General features: G+C 38.1%; 1 protein-coding gene across 9 annotated transcripts in view; it reads right to left on the bottom strand.

Annotated features, from left to right (window-relative positions):
• Positions 1 to 19,436, bottom strand: part of LOC126874125 (octopamine receptor beta-3R-like) — a 108,080-nt gene that overhangs the window by 34,927 nt on the left and 53,717 nt on the right. Inside the window, exons 1-2 of one of the 9 annotated variants that reach the window (XM_050635811.1) lie at positions 12,450 to 12,740; positions 11,793 to 12,308 (exon numbers count right to left, since the gene is read on the bottom strand). The exons of 4 other annotated variants lie outside the window; for them this stretch is intronic. The gene's annotated coding sequence lies outside the window, so the exon portion shown is untranslated. Of the gene's footprint in view, positions 1 to 11,792; positions 12,741 to 19,436 lie in introns of those variants that run through there. 4 more of the 9 variants (XM_050635816.1, XM_050635813.1, XM_050635812.1 and 1 more) reach the window with 4 other exon arrangements.

The following is a 19,436-nucleotide window of genomic DNA, read 5'->3' as shown; positions in this document are numbered from 1 at the left end:
TATTCTACCTATTCTACTGTGTAGGTTCAAACGCTCAAGTGTGAACGTGCATTTATGATCTTTGATTTTCAGCCTCTATTTGGGATAAAAATCAGTGATAGACAATGAAGATAAAGTGAAAAAAATGGGATTAAATTAAATACTGAAAGAAAAGTTGAACAACTGTATTTTTAATCTAAAAATGAAGTTGAAATAATGAGTGAAAATAGACAGACGGCGGAAATTGGCTTTGAAAGTAAAATAAAAAGGTAAAAGAAAAGTGAAGTATGTACGTATATATAACGTGGGAAAAGAATAAAGGAAGAATAGGAATGAGAGAAACATATTGCACGAGCTAAACGGAACAAGATATACGAAATATAGGGAAAGCAATATACATATCGCGGAACGAAAACACTAAACAGAGTGAAATAAATACGGAATAAGTATAGAGCAGGGAGCAGGGGTATACGGAATAAGTATAAAGCAAAGCTACACAGCTGAGCTTAAAAAAGCTACGCAATAAATATGTAGAGCGAAGGTAAAAGGGGCAATATTGCGCGTGAGCTGAGCAAAAGATGCGAAATATAAGAAGGAAGATTTATTTTCTACGTTATAGATTTATTTTATACGTTAATAGAACGAGTTGGCCGAACGAGTTGTAATCGATGCTAATACGATCAAACAACCAAGTGGAAAGTGAAAAGTGGACTTGGTGCGTTCGAAGGAATTCCTTTGACGTTCATCGAAGATCGATCGCTTGCCGCCTAAGCTTGGACAAAACTCGAACGATCCTCGTGAGTCTGACTTGCGGCGGCTGATGAGCGCAATTCCATTGAAATCACGAACTGTCTGTTCAACATTGTCACGAGTCTACATTACCGAATATCGTTAACACATGTTGCGAGGACAAGGGCGAAAGCAAGATGACAAATGTATGGAATAGATTGGAATAATAGCGGAGAACTGATAGGGATAAACATATGTATACGATGAATCTCTCTTCGCTTCCTCTCTCTATTCCAGTATATTTTACTACTACTACATTTTAAAGTGAAATTTACAGTGTCGCTAATGACAATCGATATTGAGTAGCGTTACGGAGTAACGTTGAAACGAATTAGAAAACAAACATGCATTATGCTATATATGTATTGAAATTGTAGATCGTAGATTTTCGTCAGGTTTTCTACTTCATTTTCAGTATCAAATTTCTGTAGTTATATAAACGTGCTACTATATATAAATGATACCATATATAAATGATACTATATATAAATGATACTATATATAAATGATACTATATATAAATGATACTATATATAAATGATACTATATATAAATGATACTATATATAAATGATACTATATATAAATGAATGACAGAAAATTAAATTGGATTTAATTAATCAGTACGCGAACGTTATAACAAAGCCAGTAAGCGTGACAATACCTTTGGTAGCCGCTATAGGTATAAATAGGGATTAACATCGTCTCAGGGACATCGGTTTGCGTAAGACACACTTTCCTCGATGAGGACAGATGCGCGACAAGGCTAGGATCACGCGACACGCGTTAAACTACGCTTGAAAATTTCTATACATCTTTTCCATTGTGCCCATTCCATTTTCCATTTTTTTTTTTTTTTTCAATTCCATCGTGCCGTGATTTTTCTGTTTTCAAAGAAACGGCCCTCCGTTTTCACGTAAAAAGGACATTGCAATGTTGTCTGAGAATTTGTTAACCTTGTTCCGTTATATAAAGCGTCATTCATTTAGCAGAATCTTGCAAAGAAGCTCCTTCTTTTATCGATATTGATGATCGATATTGATTATCGTTTTAAACGTATCGTATGCTAATTAGAATTGGAAACGGAAATATTATTATCTTCGTTAATCAACTATTTTACCGATGTTTTTTATGCACGTTTCTATGACCACAGCTAGAGAAACAGAACCCCTCGAGAGATTCGATTTTCACGCTTTGAATATTACAACAAGCATTTTACTGCAGACATTTCCGATATTTCTGACATTTCAGGCATTTCAGACATTTTGCACGCTCGTGTATAACATACATTGCGTGCATTCTGTACACCTTTCCATATCTAGCACTCTTAATAACTGCATAGCGATACTGCAATTCCGTTACTTTATTGTACAGATAGAATTGTTCCAATAAATTAATTTGATTCTTGATTGATGATTGAATAACAGGTTCACAATGATCCTGAATTCAGATTATTTTCATCGTACTAATACTAAACGTACAATACTGACAAACCAAATCGCATAACCACCGCGTCTCTTGTTGGCCAGCGGAAAGTAGCGAAGCCTAGTTTAATCTACTCGATTAACCGGCGATAAGTTGATCGGCAACTTATCGATTTAGGGCTTGAGTCAGCAACCAGTTTAAAACACGATCGAAACCGGCGAAACGAGACCGTGATGAGATTGCAACTGGCACGGAGGATGAGTGACGCGAATGCGTGGTCGAATAAAGTTCAAGTAAACAATCCACATTTGCTGAATCGCTTGTTCCAGAACTCGGTGAGCCGGGAGAAGAGCCGTAAAATGTTGGTTCGCTTCGACGACAGATCACGCAGCTTGGATGAAGCTAACTTAAAAGGGGAAAGGGAAAAGCGGAAAACGAAGAAAGTAGGAGGGAAAGAAATTCCGGGATATGCTGGAAATGCGTGGCCAAAAATGTGTTGATCATCGCGATAGCGATGTGTTCCGTTACCATTACCGTAATGAATTTCGAAGATCGTGTCTTTTAGCTTTATCTAAAAGTCTTTAGAAGATTTAAAAGTCTTTCGAACTGTAGAAGAATTGTAGGAGTTTGACGATATCAAAGCGCGACGATCTGAAACGTCAATGAAAGTCAACTTCACTGTGAAACGCGGAGCATTGCATATAAACGATGAAGATGGAACGAACGAACGAAGCGAATAGTTGCTGTCATTCGACGTTAATAAATCAATTTTCGCCTGTTCTCATCAGTCAATGAAACTCGAGTGTCGCGTCGATGCTTGACGAAGCTTGTGAATACGAAGAGAACTTTTATCATCAGGCATGATGAACGCAATGCTAGTATCAAATGCATTATTCAATAAGATTAGATCACTGATTATGAAAGAGTGGACATGTAGAATATGTAGGAGTAATTTCTATTTTTCGAATTTAAGGCAACATTTTCGATATATCTGTTTTAATGACGTGGAAATAAATCGCAGAGAAAATTCTGTTCTTATCTAACCACGATTGGCAATCCCGTACTCGAAGTAGACAGACAATAATTGAACGCTTGATTGACCAATCTGATTTAGATTGGAAATAATGAAAACATTACATCTTCGTATAAAATACGAACCTAGATACGCTTATCGTGCTTTCGGAAAAGCGATGACGGTTGAATTCAGAAATTTCGTGACGCTTTTCAAATACATCAAAAAAGAGAGAAAAAAGAAAGAACGATTACGCGATAGACAGCAAAGATATTTCAAGTATCGAGCCACAAATCAACGCGATATACGTATGTATAATATAATATAAGCTAAATGCAGGAGCAAAATTTCTACCGGCGTGTCTTCGGTCAGAGTGAAATACGCGAGCGACTAATTCAGTGCAGACGGATAATTTCCTGATGGAACGTATAGTCCTATCGGGAGCCAAGTATCGAGCGATCAGACGAGCAAATGTCGACCAGATGATTCGCAAACACCACTTGCAGAATAGACTCATCCGTCGTTTCAATTTCTTCGTTTCGATATAGAATGCAGCGAATACTATCGCCAGCCATTGTATTATCTTTGTTTGTTGTCTATTTTACTCTCACCCCTTTTACGCAGACGTTTCCCAACGTCTCACTTTCCAAAAGCCAATAAAACGTGCTTGCAATTTCCAATTTCCAATATGCACGTCCTATCTTTACTGATTTCCACCTCTTTCCTCTCTTGTATTATTTTGACCGGTGCAAGATGGAAAAAGGAAAACTATTCCGTTCAAGGTGAAATTTTCGACTTCAGGAAGATTCGCTGTAAAAATGTGCAACAATTGCGTTAGCAAAATATCGACTAATTAAGCTATAAACGTGTATTTGCTTTTTATGAAACTGGTCCTAATTTTAGTGGGTCGCGTCTTCTTTACAAAAACACGAGACAACCGTTTCAATGAAAATCTCTATTGTCAACCATCTTCGGTCTTATGCCTTACCGAATGTGAAATTACACTCCATTTACTTTTAGTACAGAAGGTTTACTCTTCTTCTATCGAAAATCGATTTGATAGGAATACGACATAAGATTGGCCTTTTCGACAAAGCTTATTGGTTATTGCGCCGACCGCAACGTAGCAACAATGTTTTCGAATAACCGAAATAAGTCTTTAATAAGTTGCATTATCATTTTTCGATAATGCCGAAATACTTGAACTGCTCGATGCTTAAAGGGGTTTAAGCAGGACCCAGCTACGAGAAAATATTGAACGCAACTCGAACCACAAACGCTTATGAAATAACGAAAGAAGATTTATTCCCACACAGTGTGCATACTCCGTTCGATCCTGGAAAACGTGAACGTTCAGAATTGTTCGTTTTGTGGTATTAATATAATAAGTTGTTATTAACATAATAAGAAATAATAAGTTCTCCTGTTCGTTGTTCAGCTTGGCAAACGCACAACGCGAAGCAACAAAACGCATTCGACGGCCTCTTCTTAAAAATCACTTATCGTGCAGGTGAAAAGTTTCGTGAAATTCCCATTAAGTTGCTTCGAAGGGAGAAAAATTGGAGGGACCGGCGATCGTGCATTCGCTTCGTACGACGTAGGAACGAGTAACGCGTTCGAGGGATTGGAAGAGCGACCTTCGGGTGAAAAAGGCACACGGTGACTTGGCAAAAAGAGAAAATAATAGCGACGGTAGAGCAAGTTCAAGAGGGCTGGATCTACATACTGCAATATTCATAGAGACGACACGGTGGCCGCGATTGGATGCCGACAGACGTTTGCGTATGCAAATCGCTCGCGACGATAAGGCTGAATCGGGCCGGATAACCGTAGAATACGACGCGACGTGCAACCGCCGCAAAATCCGCGTATTTCCGTCTGTTTGATCGATTTTCATCGACATTCTTCTTGATTTCGGCTTCTTCGTGATTTTCCACGCTAAGCTTTATCCATACAAGTATAATGTTTTTGGAACGTATGATATCACATTAACTTATTTATTTCGTTCTTTCTCGTGTTGTTTTTATCCGCACGAGTGCTGTCCTCGTCGGCATTACTTTCTACGGTAACGGACGAAAGAAAGCTATTGGGACAAGGAGCAGGGTGGCGTGCGAAAATTGAAATACCTTGTGATCGAAAGCTTACGTGCCTCGAGGATTACGATTTCGAAAGCGCGGCAAACTGTTAGCTTTCGACATACGTATTAAGAAAGATATATTAGTACTGCTACGTTGCATCCTGTCTATACATAGGCGAATGAAAGAGATCTATGAGTTTTTATTTCATCAAAATAATCAAATAACCTCGAAATAATCTGTCACGAGTCATTTAAAAGAGAATGTAAATGATTTGAATCAGGAGGTATCCTTAAAAGCTGAAGAACAACAAACGATTCGTATAATTTGAATATTCAACGAAATGATAATACTTAAGTTGCAAACGTAGAAACATTTACGTAATCGTAAGAACGTGCATTCTTCGGAAGAGTGAACTCATGCCTTCTTAGAATAATGACTAATTGATTTTTCAGGCGAGTCGTGTAAACGTGAGGTGTGATTTTTCTACTTCTGCCTATATTAAAATGACATTTCACGTTACGAACAACTCAAAGAGAATATTCGTTTGCCTGCTAAAGACTTAACGTGGCCTGAAAGAAACCTGATATTTAAATAGCAACGAGTCCATTGTCGTTATTTCTTCAATAATGTTCTCCGCTTTAAGAAAGATTTTGTCGAATCGTTAATTTATACTCATAGTTGTAACTAATAATTTACGAAATAGTGGAGAAAACGCACTCCTCCTACTACATATCTTCCATTTATCGAAGAATTACTAAGAATTGGAAATTTGTTGGCTGATGGAAAAATCACGCGCAAATTAATTCAAAATAAAGTAAGAAGAACGCAGAATCTGAAAAATCGGCAAGATCGAGGTTCGTTGTCGTTATTACGCGAAGCACTATGAACGAGTTTTTCGTTTCGCCAAAGCTCGATTAAGCTTGCAGCGTTGTCGTTGAAATTAGCCTGCCCAATGTCCGGAGGCCTCCAAACGCAAGCACAAACTGCTCGTTCACTCAAACACGTTGTCCCATCGAAAGGCCCTTGCCCTTAACACGAACACCAATCTTAAAGACCTATAAAGCGCTGTTATTTGTCACGGTCGGTCCTCAATGTTCGGACCAAAACGGACGGCAATTTCCAAGCGGATAAACGAATCAGCAATTTCGAACGCGAATCAAGGATTTTAGTAGAATTTTACGTTATATATTGCGATCGTAATTTACTTTACTAGGATCTGGGACTCCCCTTTGTACACTGATATTTTCCAAGTTGTTTTCGATACGTATGATCGGTGAATTATCGATGATCGATGACGAGGCGAAAGCAGTACGTGTACAGAGCGATTCCGAAATCATAGAACAACGAGCAAAGCGTCAATTGCATAGAACAACTGCAAGAAGAAATTTCTACATACATACATACCTACTACCTATGTGCTACGTATTTACACAGCGTTTACGTAGCGTCTACGTAGGGTCTACGCAGCGTTTACGATAGCGTGCTAAGCCACAAATATTTGAAAAAGATTTATCGTTGCGTGACACAATTCTTTTCGCAAGTGTATCCACGCACTTTGTTTCTTCCTTCTCTTTTCTTATTAGAAGATTTATCGAAGCCTGACTAACGTTTGTTCGATTAATTATTCTAAGCAACTGCCTTGGTATCTATACGATATAAGTAAATTAAACAAAGAACAATTGTATCGTGCAATGAAAAATATTCAGGAAGGTGTAATGGATGATTACAGCGTAGTATGAATCGATCGAAAGGAGAAAAAGTCATTTTCTAATACTTATCGGATACATATTTATGAGAAAAGGTTTGTACACGTTGTCTAGCAATAACGTGAATTACCTTGTACAGATCGTACCTTGAACGTATCATCTAGCGATCGTGAAACGCGTTTCGATAGCGGTATATTATTTACATTCTGAAGAAATTGGCTAGCAATGTCGCCGAACTGTGTATATATGTATATATGTATATATGTATATATGATGTCGGGCTATAATTTCTAATAACACGACTTGTATCCGGAAGGCTCGAATTACAGCAACGATTTCCAAGGCGATTCCGGTGCGAGCGTTCGTAATGAAACGCACTCGCGGAACGAACGCCAGTCGGTTCACCAATAAAGAGGTTAACCATCGACCGACACGGATCTATTTTCTCGATAAAGCCTCTTACGTACGCGTGCCAGTCCTTGTCGTTCTGTCAATGAATTACGTACTTTCGCAATCGTATGCACACGTCCTTGCTCACGATCAAACGACGAACTTGCGGAAAAATAAAGAACGGTTTGCGTAATCGTGAAGCATGATGTATGTTTAAAACTGGGAAACCGAGCTCGTGTAACTCGTATGGAAGAAAGACGTTCGTTGGCATGTGAATACAGTATCTTGTGTTGGGCACGAAACGTGTATAGTGTACGCGTTTATCGATGGCTATTCGCACAAACATTGTATACCCATTTTTGATGAAATTTCATTTTTTATACGTAACAAGTAGTTGTTGACTGTGTCTGTGTATGCTGCATAAAAAGAGCATTTCTACTTGTTTCATAAATTCATAAATTCTTCTGTCAATAATAATATTTTTCTTTATTGCGTGTACAATCAACGAATGTTGACGCGATGAAAGAAACTCTTGTAACGCGATTACTTACTATTTATTGCAACGAAAACTGCAAGTAAGAAAGGCGGACTCGCTTTGACAATCGGGTGTTTAAGCGTTTCAGGGAAAAACCTCGAGTCTGTTTACATTCTCTTTGTGGAAAATAAAATATTCTCGGTACATACTATTTTAGTAATAAGACATTATATTCCTGTTCACGTCGTAATATTATGTTACATAACGTGGGTTTATCTGAAAATATTCATCTTCGCGCTGAATAGAAAATTATAAAGGGTACATTTAAATAAATTCCTTCGTTTCTCGGTGAAACAGTAGCAGTAACAGTCATTGTTTGTATGAAACTCGTGTGACGGGAAGTTTGCAATCTTACATAGATAAAAGATACGAGACACGTCCTTTTGACGCCACGAAATATTGCATTCGGTTGTCCTCTGTCCTTCCTTATAACGTTATAACGTTTATTGGACTTTCCGTCTGCCTGGATTCCCGGATATAACGCGTCACAACTTCCGCGTTTGCATATGTTTTGTCTTTCGCGTAACGCGTGAAATGAACTCGTCTCTCAAATGAAACGCACGAAATCCTATCAAATGCCACGAAATGCTACGAAATGCTACGAAATGCCATGAAATGCCACGAAATCCCACGAAATGCCACGAAATGCCACGAAATGCTACGAAATACCATGAAATGCCACGAAATGCCACGAAATTCCACGAAATTCCACGAAATTCCACGAAATGCTACGAAATGCCACGAAATTCCACGAAATTCCACGAAATGCTACGAAATGCTACGAAATGCCACGAAATGCCACGAAATGCCACGAAATGCTACGAAATGCCACGAAATGCTACGAAATGTCACGAAATGCTACGAAATGCTAAGAAATGCCACGAAATGCTACGAAATGCCACGAAATGCCACGAAATGCCACGAAATGCCACGAAATGCTACGAAATGCCACGAAATGCTACGAAATGCCACGAAATGCTACGAAATGTCACGAAATGCTACGAAATGCTAAGAAATGCCACGAAATTCCACGAAATTCCACGAAATGCTACGAAATGCTACGAAATGCCACGAAATGCCACGAAATGCCACGAAATGCTACGAAATGCCACGAAATGCTACGAAATGTCACGAAATGCTACGAAATGCTAAGAAATGCCACGAAATGCTACGAAATGCCACGAAATGCCACGAAATGCCACGAAATGCCACGAAATGCTACGAAATGCCACGAAATGCTACGAAATGCCACGAAATGCTACGAAATGCCACGAAATTCCACGAAATGCCACGAAATGCCATGAAATGCCACGAAATGCCACGAAATACCACGAAATTCCACGAAATTCCACGAAATGCTACGAAATGCCACGAAATGCCACGAAATTCCACGAAATTCCACGAAATGCCACGAAATGCTACGAAATGCCATGAAATGCCACGAAATGCTACGAAATGCCACGAAATGCTACGAAATGCTACGAAATGCTACGAAATGCCACGAAATGCCACGAAATGCCACAAAATGCCACGAAATGCTAAGAAATGCCACGAAATGCTACAAAGTGCTACGAAATGCTGCAAAGTGCTACGAAATGCTACAAAGTGCTACGAAATGTTTATGTTTCTCTCGTAAACGTAGTAAAACTGGAACGACCTCTCCCGAGTCGCATTAAAATCTATTTTTTGTTTGCATTTCGGCAACGGTAAAACATTTCCTAATAAATTCTTGTATATTTTTCATCGATAATGTCAGAAATTAAAGAAACTTGCTTCTTTTAACGCGTCTGTAGATTTTTAACCTTAGAGTTTTGAACGCGTCCATTTTTCCTGAATGAAAAACTTCAACGCGAACGTTATTTTAATGGACAAATAGTATCCCGTGTACATCATCGTTGTAAGATACGTGGACACTCGTTTAATAGAATGTCATATAGATACGAAATTCCAAACGAAGATGACAATAAAACCAAGATATAACGTATTTGTTGATTTTCCGACTTATTTTATGTCACTTGGTGGCAAAGAGGAAGCATCTTAATACGAAACGCTTGAAGAAGGCAATGTATAACGTTTTGTAAGCTGCGAGTAATGTCAATTTAACTGTTATGTTAGCTTGACTTAATTAACATCGGCCCCCGTAATTCTAACACTTTTTGCTCGATCCGACTAATACTTTAATGTTCAAATATGTAAACGTTGAAGAGGCTGACGATAACGTATATTGATTGACTGCTGAAACGTAAGGATAATTACTCTCTTATGTGTAAAAGACGGTAAACGTGTCGTGTTTATCGTGTTCCTGACCGATGGCCTCCAAATAGGAAACTCCGTCTCTTTTATTAATCTCTATCTTTTATTAAAATTGTCCTAGAATACGGCGACGCGATAACATTTCCTTCTAAAATGTTAATATGCAATTTAAAAGTTGACATTTGTAAGTGTCAAACGTTATGAAAGAATTTTCTTATTTAAGAAATTCGTTATCCTCGACTCGTCTGATTGTCACACTCTGTTTAAGACGATGCAGCATAGATAGAAAGACTACTATCAATTAATTCTAGCAATAATATTTCAAACTGGTTGACACTTGCACGAACCGTGTATTTAATTTTCATATATCATAGATTTGAAGTTTCAAGTAAACTATTTAAATTTCGCACGACGTAAGATGATGCCAAGTCTTTCTTTTGATCGTTTTAATCATTACACTCATCATTATATCGTTATTATACCGCTAATTCATATATATTAATAGCATGTGTAATACTATTGTAGTAGCATTCGTGTTGATAAAAGTGGAGGAAAATATTTGCACACGTACGAACAGCAACGTTAATTTATATTTAGTGATTTCAGAAAAAAGTGGCACTGGCGTGTCAATGAAGCATTGGAAATTAAAATGTATTGCATTTTCTAAAATATTGATGAAAATATCAAATTTATGCAGAATAACCTTGTTGCAAGTAAATAGTAGTAAAAAATTAAAAATTCAGAATCTTGTCTCTTTTTTCATTGGCCACGATAGTAAATTTAGACAATGAGAGAAAAAAGTCGTTCAAGTATTACGGAATGGTTTATTTATATTCCAGAAAACGTGCTTCTAATTTTACAGACAGATAATGAACGAGTTCTCTTCTGTTTGTATATAATGATTTTGGGAAAACGAACACCAATGAACTGACGAACTGACCAATGAATAGTAGAATTTTAATAAAAGTGACGATGCAATTTTAAAATGTCGCGCTATTCATATATACGTGATAGAGGAAGAGTATACGTATCTCTTCCCTTTCCTTCTTTCTCTTACGGAGTAAATGTGAACGAGAGAGAAAGAATCATGATCCGTATTTATAACGAATAAAAAAGAAAAGTTTTAAAAGCTCATTTATATTTAATTTGGAAATATGCCATAAATATTATCTATTCGATGAATCAGACATTATTAATGATCCACGATTTGATCCATAATTTTATGAAAGAGGAAGAGAGAGAGAGAGAGAGAGAATCTTGTAAACTAAAATAAAAGCGGGATAAATGTCACCTTCTGTGATCAACATACACACGTATGAATTGGAGATGTAAACTAAAGTTGCGCGATATAGCAACGTGGGAAAGATTTCTAAATAAAGGAACGGGTTACAGGAATAGTCGTTGACAAATATATGATATAGTTGATTCACGAGAATTTAGAAATAACGAGTAACTTAACGAGATCGCATTTCAAGCGATTTTGGATATTTATCTGACAATGAGACGTCCCAGACGAATTTTCGAAGCAAAGTGTTCCGACACGAATCGATGTCGTTTGAAAGAAAAGTAAAGAAGCTAGAAGCAACGTGAAATCCGCGTCGGTGAAAATATTTCCAGAGCTTTTACCGCTTCGTCCACTTTTCGTAAATTCTTCGTTACTTCGATAACTTGGTTTCTTCGTGAAAAATTCTCCCCTCGAAAGAGGGGGTTTTCTTCCACTTGCGATAAAATTCCATCTTCGAATTACAACGAATCAAAATACGATCATTAAAAAACCATTGTCCCAGTTTTTAAAAGCATAAATTTTACAATCCTCGCTGTACTGGCAATTTACATATATCGAGTTTAACACTAGAAAACTGCAACCACAACAGAGATCATATATTCATTTTGATCGCAGGATTCCGCGCTGAAACATTTTCGATAATCCCATTTTATCGATAGAAATTGATCGATTAAATCTTTCTAAGAAGATTCGCGCGACTCTTTCGAGTATATCTTGTTCTTATTTCAATAAAATTGTTGTACTTTCATAGACGACGATGCGTAGCACGAGCCAGGAAAGCCAAGTTGATTCGTTCTTAAAAATCGTCCGCAATTATTCCGAGCAACGTGCCAAAGAACAGGAAAATGTTGGGCTTTCTAAAAATATTTTCAAGACTCCGGATTCTTAGGTGATTATAATTATTTCGCTCGATGTAGAGAAAAGTGAAATTCAACGTTTATTAAATCTCCCTCTATACTATATATAACTGTTCACCAAAAATTCACGCTTCAAATTACCAGTGAGGGGGCAGATCATTTCGAGATTGTGTCAAAACGCCACAACGAAGCGTAAACTGAAAATACACGATTCTTCGTCGTATCGGAACGAACCAAATTGTGTTCTCGGCACAACCGCATTTCACAAAATATTCACAAAATAACGCACAAAATATTCAGCTGTATTTTATAAGGCCGCGTGTCGACAGCGAGACCGTGAGAGATCGAGGTTCCACGCGACTTTAACCGGCAAAGTAGCAGCACGAAGCGTTCATGTTGCACGGGCGACGCCGGTAGACTGAGCGTCGCGACGTGCCGCGGCGCCGGGCCTCTCCCCCTCGCGCTCGCGACGTCTCAGTCTTCCTCTCTCTCTCTCTCTCTCTCTCTCTCTCTCTCTCTCTCTCTCTATCTCGTGTGGTACCGCTCTCTTTCTCCGAGTCCCTCTTTTTCCAACTGCCACGCAATGACTTGTCAACGATATTCATCTATCAGCGCTGTTATAAACTTCCTTTAAGCTCTCATTCCTTTAGAAATTTCTGCTTCTCTTTTTAGCCTTAAATATTGTAAAATGTCAATAAAATGTAACGCAATAACTTATTCACTTTCGCCTTTGTTAAGGAAAAAGAAACAAACAAAAAGAAAAAAGATTATATATATATATATATGTAATACATTATTACAAAAATTATATATACCGTGTATTAGCATCGTTCCGCTTCCTCTACGTAAACGCAAATAATGGTCTGTCGTTTCCTTGGCATTGATCCAAAAAAAGACCCAATTAAATTTATTCCGAAATTTTTGTCAGATAAATGTTTCGGTCTTTCAAATTCTTTTTAGAAATACATCGATATGATTGTACGTATGTACGTATTTGTAAAAAGGAGGTGGATATTAAATAACAGTAATCGGAAATAATTCCTGTGAATGAAATAAGACGAAACGCGATATACTTTAAATCACATACAATCACATGTACGTATATTCGATAGGCGAAAGAAAATAAACGAATGTCGTCAAATAAGCCAATATGCTGCAAATTATATCGTGTTTCGTGTTGTTCCAATCAGATAGAGGAATTAGAATTACATCGGTAATAGTTTTTTTCATTTATTCGATAAAGTTTGAAAGTAAAAAAGTTCCGTCGCTGCGTCAAACATATTCTAACCGACGTGTTTCCTTCCGTTAAGCCGACTCCCGGACCTCTTTCTCTTTCGCTCGCGCTATCTTCAAGTTCGGCAAAATAGCCTGTCGTATCTGTTACATATATACGAGTGGAATCCTATACAGCAGGTAATTCATCGTCGAGGAGACTCGATTTTCGATCAATTACGAAGGAAATATATACCGTGTCTCGTAATTATATTGTAAAAGTGCGCTGGTACGGTTTTCATTTACACAGCATCCCTCGTATTTCGCTGTAAGAAAACGAAATAAAGGGAGGAAAGGTTAAAAAGAAGAGCCAAGCTATCGGCCTATTTCACGGCTGTCAGTCGCAGCGACACTTATCGAACAAATTGTCCCGTCACTGGCATCGTTGCGACGGAATTGAGAGACGGTAGTTAGTCTGCTTGGTTCACCGTTTGTCCGGGTATTGCTCCCTTTCGTTCCACGAGAGCGTGGCACACGTTGGTTGTTGTCGTTTCATGTCCACGTCGATTTAATTTAATTAACCTTGTTTTAACCCGATATAATAATAACATCTTGGTACGAAGTAGTTTGGTCGAAGTTGAAGTTTTGTCGAGAATCGTTGGACAATTGCCCTCTATTTTATGCTTGATGAGTTCGTGACAGGGTCACGGTTTGTAGAGAAGAATGTCTATTTGCATACAGTCATCGGGTGTCATAAACCACCAGCTTAGCGCACAGTTTTCCCTCGTTTACTCTTGCTGCTACGGTCGGCTTCTTGTGGCCGCGTCTAGCTATAGGGTACGTCTATGCTTTATCTGGAGATATCTTTGATGTCTGTCGCCACATAACATTTAACAGCGAAATCGAACAATTACATTTCACTAAAATGATTGTGAACATCGCGCATTCGCTGCTTTATTTTTCTCACCGACTGCAGATTTATATAATTAACGTATTTCATACGAATACGAAAAATATGGTAATTATGAATAGTTGCGCGAAAAAGATGCGTAATTCAGACGTTTATTATCGATTTAAAAAATATAATGATATTATGATATTTTGAACGCGCAACATCTAAATTTAAATATAGCTGTAATAGGATTCTTTTTAACGAAATAATTTTCAAACACAAAGGGCTTTAAAATTAAAAGTAATAATGGAAAATTATTTTTAATTTCGACGCAACTTCGAGACATCGAGTTAAATGTTAAATAATTTTAATTAGGAGATGCTTGTTCGAGCTTCTTACGAATTCGTTACAACGAGCAATCTATCTTCTGTCGAGAGATGAAAGATAATTGCGTCTCTGGCTATACCAAAGACTTTGTTGGCGGAATCGATCGAATTCGGAAGCGGTAAAACAAGCTTTCTGCATTTTCCAGGATTTCTTGAATTTTCAATTCAATCATTTTTTCAATTCTGGACTGATACGATTTCGTTCTTCCCTTCTACGTGTAAAATATCGCGCGATACTTTGAAACGTTCGCGTAACAAATCGAGGGAAAATATTTAAGAATTAAAAATAAACTGTATAGAGTATGTGCATTCATTTACATGTTAGATTCTCTTTGATTTCATGTTTAGAAACTACGGCATAGTTGGAAATTCTGACAGAGAGCCACAGGCATAGATAGATACAAGCAATTTTAAAATGTATTACTGTTGAATAAAACAGCGTTCAAGTAGTATAACCCTATATGTTGGCGGACACGGTATCGACGATTTCGCAATATTCAATGGAAAAGCTTTCTAGATTGGTTTTCTACAGCGGAGAAGACTTTGGATAGACTGTATCCAAGTAGTAAATCACAGTTGGATCGATCAGCAGCGTCTTCTAAATGTATTAGCCACGAAGAGAACTTTGTTCAACGAACATAACTGGATATTAGGTCGGATAGCGAGTCCAAGCTGCTGTGTCTCTCAATCGAGAAGATAAAAAAAAGTTTCGTAAACGTATTATCGGAAACGGGGAGTGTTTGCCAATTTGACGAATAATAATGCTTATAATCAAGGAAACTAACGTCTGCGGCTGTAATCCTTTGTAGTTTTCACGCTGCGTACTTACAAACGCAACGTCCGCTAACATTTGATAAATAATAATACACTGTAGCCTTTCTTAGCGGGTTTCGGTACTCTGAAAATACGATTTCGATGCACATACGTACATACACATAACACGGCGGGGAATTGTGTAATACGGTCTCGATACAACGCGAAACGTGTTAACCGTGCTATAGGAGAGTGGTGGTGGGAGAGGTGGGGATTGTAAAATTCATCGTTAAAAGTGCTAGAACTGTATCAAAATGAAGAACTTGGCATTGAAATAAGACTATCAAATCTGCTTCTCTGATTACAAATAAGTTCTATACCTCCTTGAAATATAATAAAATTATATTTTCTGTATTCAACGTTAAGAGATTTTCGACACGATTAACAGGTGAAACACCGAGTAATTGTATTTTGCACTGAATATGTGGTTTTCATACACGTGTATCATACACGTTTCATACACGTATTATATCATTAGGGACAGACGTTTCTCAAGTAGTATGACCTATCGTTTCAACGGTCACCTGACAATGGAACCTCATCGAGGATTTCTAGAAAATAGCAAATTTGAATTGTACATACTACGAGTGTGAGGATTGGTTGTGATTTAGGAGCGAGCGAATGCTTGATTTATGCTTGAGCATAGGTAACATGTGAGAATCGATTCGGAGAATGTGGCAAGAATGTGTCTGTTACGCGTACGAGAGGTCTTTAAGATCGCAGTATGATCGAAAACTGAGAGAATGCTGTATAAATTCTTGAAGAATCGACGACGCGCAAAGATTACAAGCAGAGGAACGATAAGTGAAATTTCCTATTGTTTGGAGGAAAGCGGCGTGAAAATTCAGCAAGTTGTCGATCGATGCGACGATATCAAAATTGTCTTTCTATTTATAGCTAACTATTTTATTTGAACCTGACGGATCGTTTGTCTTTCCAATTTTGCCACGTTACGATCTTGCTGTTTAATTATAATCAAAAGATCGACGGGAATGTACATTTTCCTTCTGTGCTTTTCATATCGTATCTTAAACTCGCTTTTCTATACGAGACAAGAGACGCGATTCGATATTTTTCACCGGTGATCTTCGAATAACTCTGCGACGATAAAGAGAACTTTAATCGAGTGGTGTAACTCGATGGCACTCGTAACCAGCAGAAGGAAAGTTCAGTTTCCAGTCAAGTTGCCGATGCAAAAACGTTTCCCGTGTACCAAAGAAGAAAGAAACGTTACTTAAACGTGAAAATTCGATAGCGGAGCGGACAGTGCAATGTTGTAACTCACCGGGCTGGAATCAGCCGGCAAAAGAAAGTTGCGAACGCTCTCCTAGCTAGCGGAAGTTGGCTCAAGTAGTACAAGTTGCCTTGGGATCGTCGAATGCATCGGAAGTGTCGTAACTCTCGGCGGGACCAACCGGAAGGAAAAGTCTTGGAGATGCGCTGCTTGCACGAGCGGAAACTTTTTCCTAAGTAGCATAACCCGATTGCGTAACAGACCACACGTAAAGACTGCTACAAAGTTCAGAGAAGGAAGTTTTTAATTGCAACCATTGTTGGCGACGATACTTTCCTCGGTAACAACCTTCTCGCGACAGGGCAACTCTCTATCCCTCTTGTCGTTCTTTCGTTTTTTCGTTTCGTTCGAGTATAAATTGGAGAGTGAAATTGGTACCAATGACACTGTAGTTTTTGTTTCCTGCTCGGTTTCGTTAAGGCGAACGTTGCACTGGAAACGAAAAGATTTAAGAAAATAATACGACGATAAATCATATAAATAATGACGATACGATAATCATATAAATAATGACGGTGTTTAATACGAATAAAATAGGTAATCAAAGCACGATTAAGCTATGTCTGTTTGCCAAATTTTCAGAAGCGAATGAAATCCTTTAAACACGCACTTTGTTCCTATTAGTTTTTGAAGAACTTGATTCTGCGAATCCGCGAATAGATCAGGGGAAAAATCTACGTAACTCTTGGAGAAAGAAGAAGAGTCTTTCGTCGTCCGGCCGAGGATAACGAGGCAAACGATCAACGCAGAGAGAGAGAGAGAGAGAAAGAGAGAGAGAGAGAGAGATTCGTCAGCGCAAATTAACGTCGCACGAACACGATACATCCGCGTTTAACGATTTCTTCTAGACAAAAGCGCGAAAGTGGAGCATGATTGGCGACCAGGGCGCGACCAGGGCGCGACCATGAGATAACGATGTCACTCTCGCAGGAACAATGAATGCGACAAGATTCGCGAAGGCATCCTTGATTAATGGCCACGATAACGCTGACAATGAGAACGATCGATTCGAATGGTTTACGATTGCAAGTGGAACAAGACCTACCTCTGTGCAGATCAAACGAACCGGATGTTGTGGATTACTCTGTTTCAGAATAAAAAGAGAATTGAACGAATCGATCGAAGGAGGTTTCATCGAGATTCTTTTAAAGCGGAACCAGAATTAATACGTACGTGATAAAACGTTTGTTACGGACAAAGTGTAAATGTAGTATTGCACGAGGTTTGCAATATGCATGAAATATCGATTTTCTCCGAGCTATTTTTAAGCACCAGGTTGCTTTAATTAAGTATCTCGGTTCGTTTTGAAGATGGAATTTTCATTGTTCGTATCGTTAGTTCGTTGCTAATACGGATTTTAACTCAGATTTCATCGTTCGATTCGATGCTCTGATTCTTGCTTAGTATTTCGTCAAATATTCGTTTTTATCGATTTCTTCGATTCTTTTAATAAAATGTAACTTTCAGGGGTTGAAAACGGGTATCGATTACGGATTAATTAATTAAACGATAGGTTGCAAAAAGAAACAAAATTAATCGAAAAATCTTAATTAATTCTGGCAAAGATTGGCGGAATGAAAGCGAAGAAGCATTCTTTCATAGAAGATTTCTAAAAAGTTTTGAAATTTGGAAAACTTGACCGATATAGTCACCAAACGTTCGAACGTTCTTTAAAATCTAAGAATTTGTACAACTCTAAAGAGTCTCGCTTTTCAACGGGCTCGAATCGAACTTTCGAAATCTGAAAAGTAGTAAGAGAACCGGAAAGATTTCAAGAAATTCCTCCAGTTCTCTTACATAGCTGATTAAAATGGCGATAACGATAGCGATATCGGAAGAAGGAAGGAGAAATGCAGTTTGCACAAAATATAAACGCGCTTCCAGCAGACGCGACATTATATGCATTATACATGTACAACGTTCCCACGTGCAGACACTCGTAGACGCAGACTACCGAAAAAATGTATTGCACGCGTCCATTGTACTTCTCGTTAGAGAGCTTCATCGCGTATTTCTCACGAACGGATTTCCGTGAATTTCCCTCATCCAGCCACGCAATAACGACGGGATCGTGAATAAGCCTCGTGAATAAGCCTCGTAACAATGCACCAAGATAAACAGTCACGTATAAACGACAAATTTCGAAAGTAGAACAGCAGCCACAAGCTAGACTTTTCTTTCACTTTTGTATCGCCAGCCGTATTCTTGTTAACAATGTAACCCTTTCATAGAGAATATGAAAATCTTGTACGACGCTTCAGCGACGCAGATCAACGTAATGCTGGTTATGAAAAGCTTTTGTGAATGCCTTCCGCGTAATGCAACGTGATAATAAAAGGGAATGTCTACGATTTTAGGGCATCTGGTATTCGTCTGGAGGAATAAAAATTGTTGATTTGTCGAGATAGATTCTACGACTAATAATTCTTAAATACTTAAATGCTTTTGTATTTTGTATTTTGACATTTCTATATCAAATTGATCTCTGTAAACGTATTTAAAGAAATGACTAAACTCGTGAAACGATAATT

This window comes from Bombus huntii, chromosome 15 (assembly GCF_024542735.1).
Source record: "Bombus huntii isolate Logan2020A chromosome 15, iyBomHunt1.1, whole genome shotgun sequence".
NCBI classification, from domain to species: domain Eukaryota; kingdom Metazoa; phylum Arthropoda; class Insecta; order Hymenoptera; family Apidae; genus Bombus; species Bombus huntii.
The sequence above is the reverse complement of the archived record's forward strand: the minus strand, read 5'-3'. Positions and strand labels throughout refer to the sequence as shown.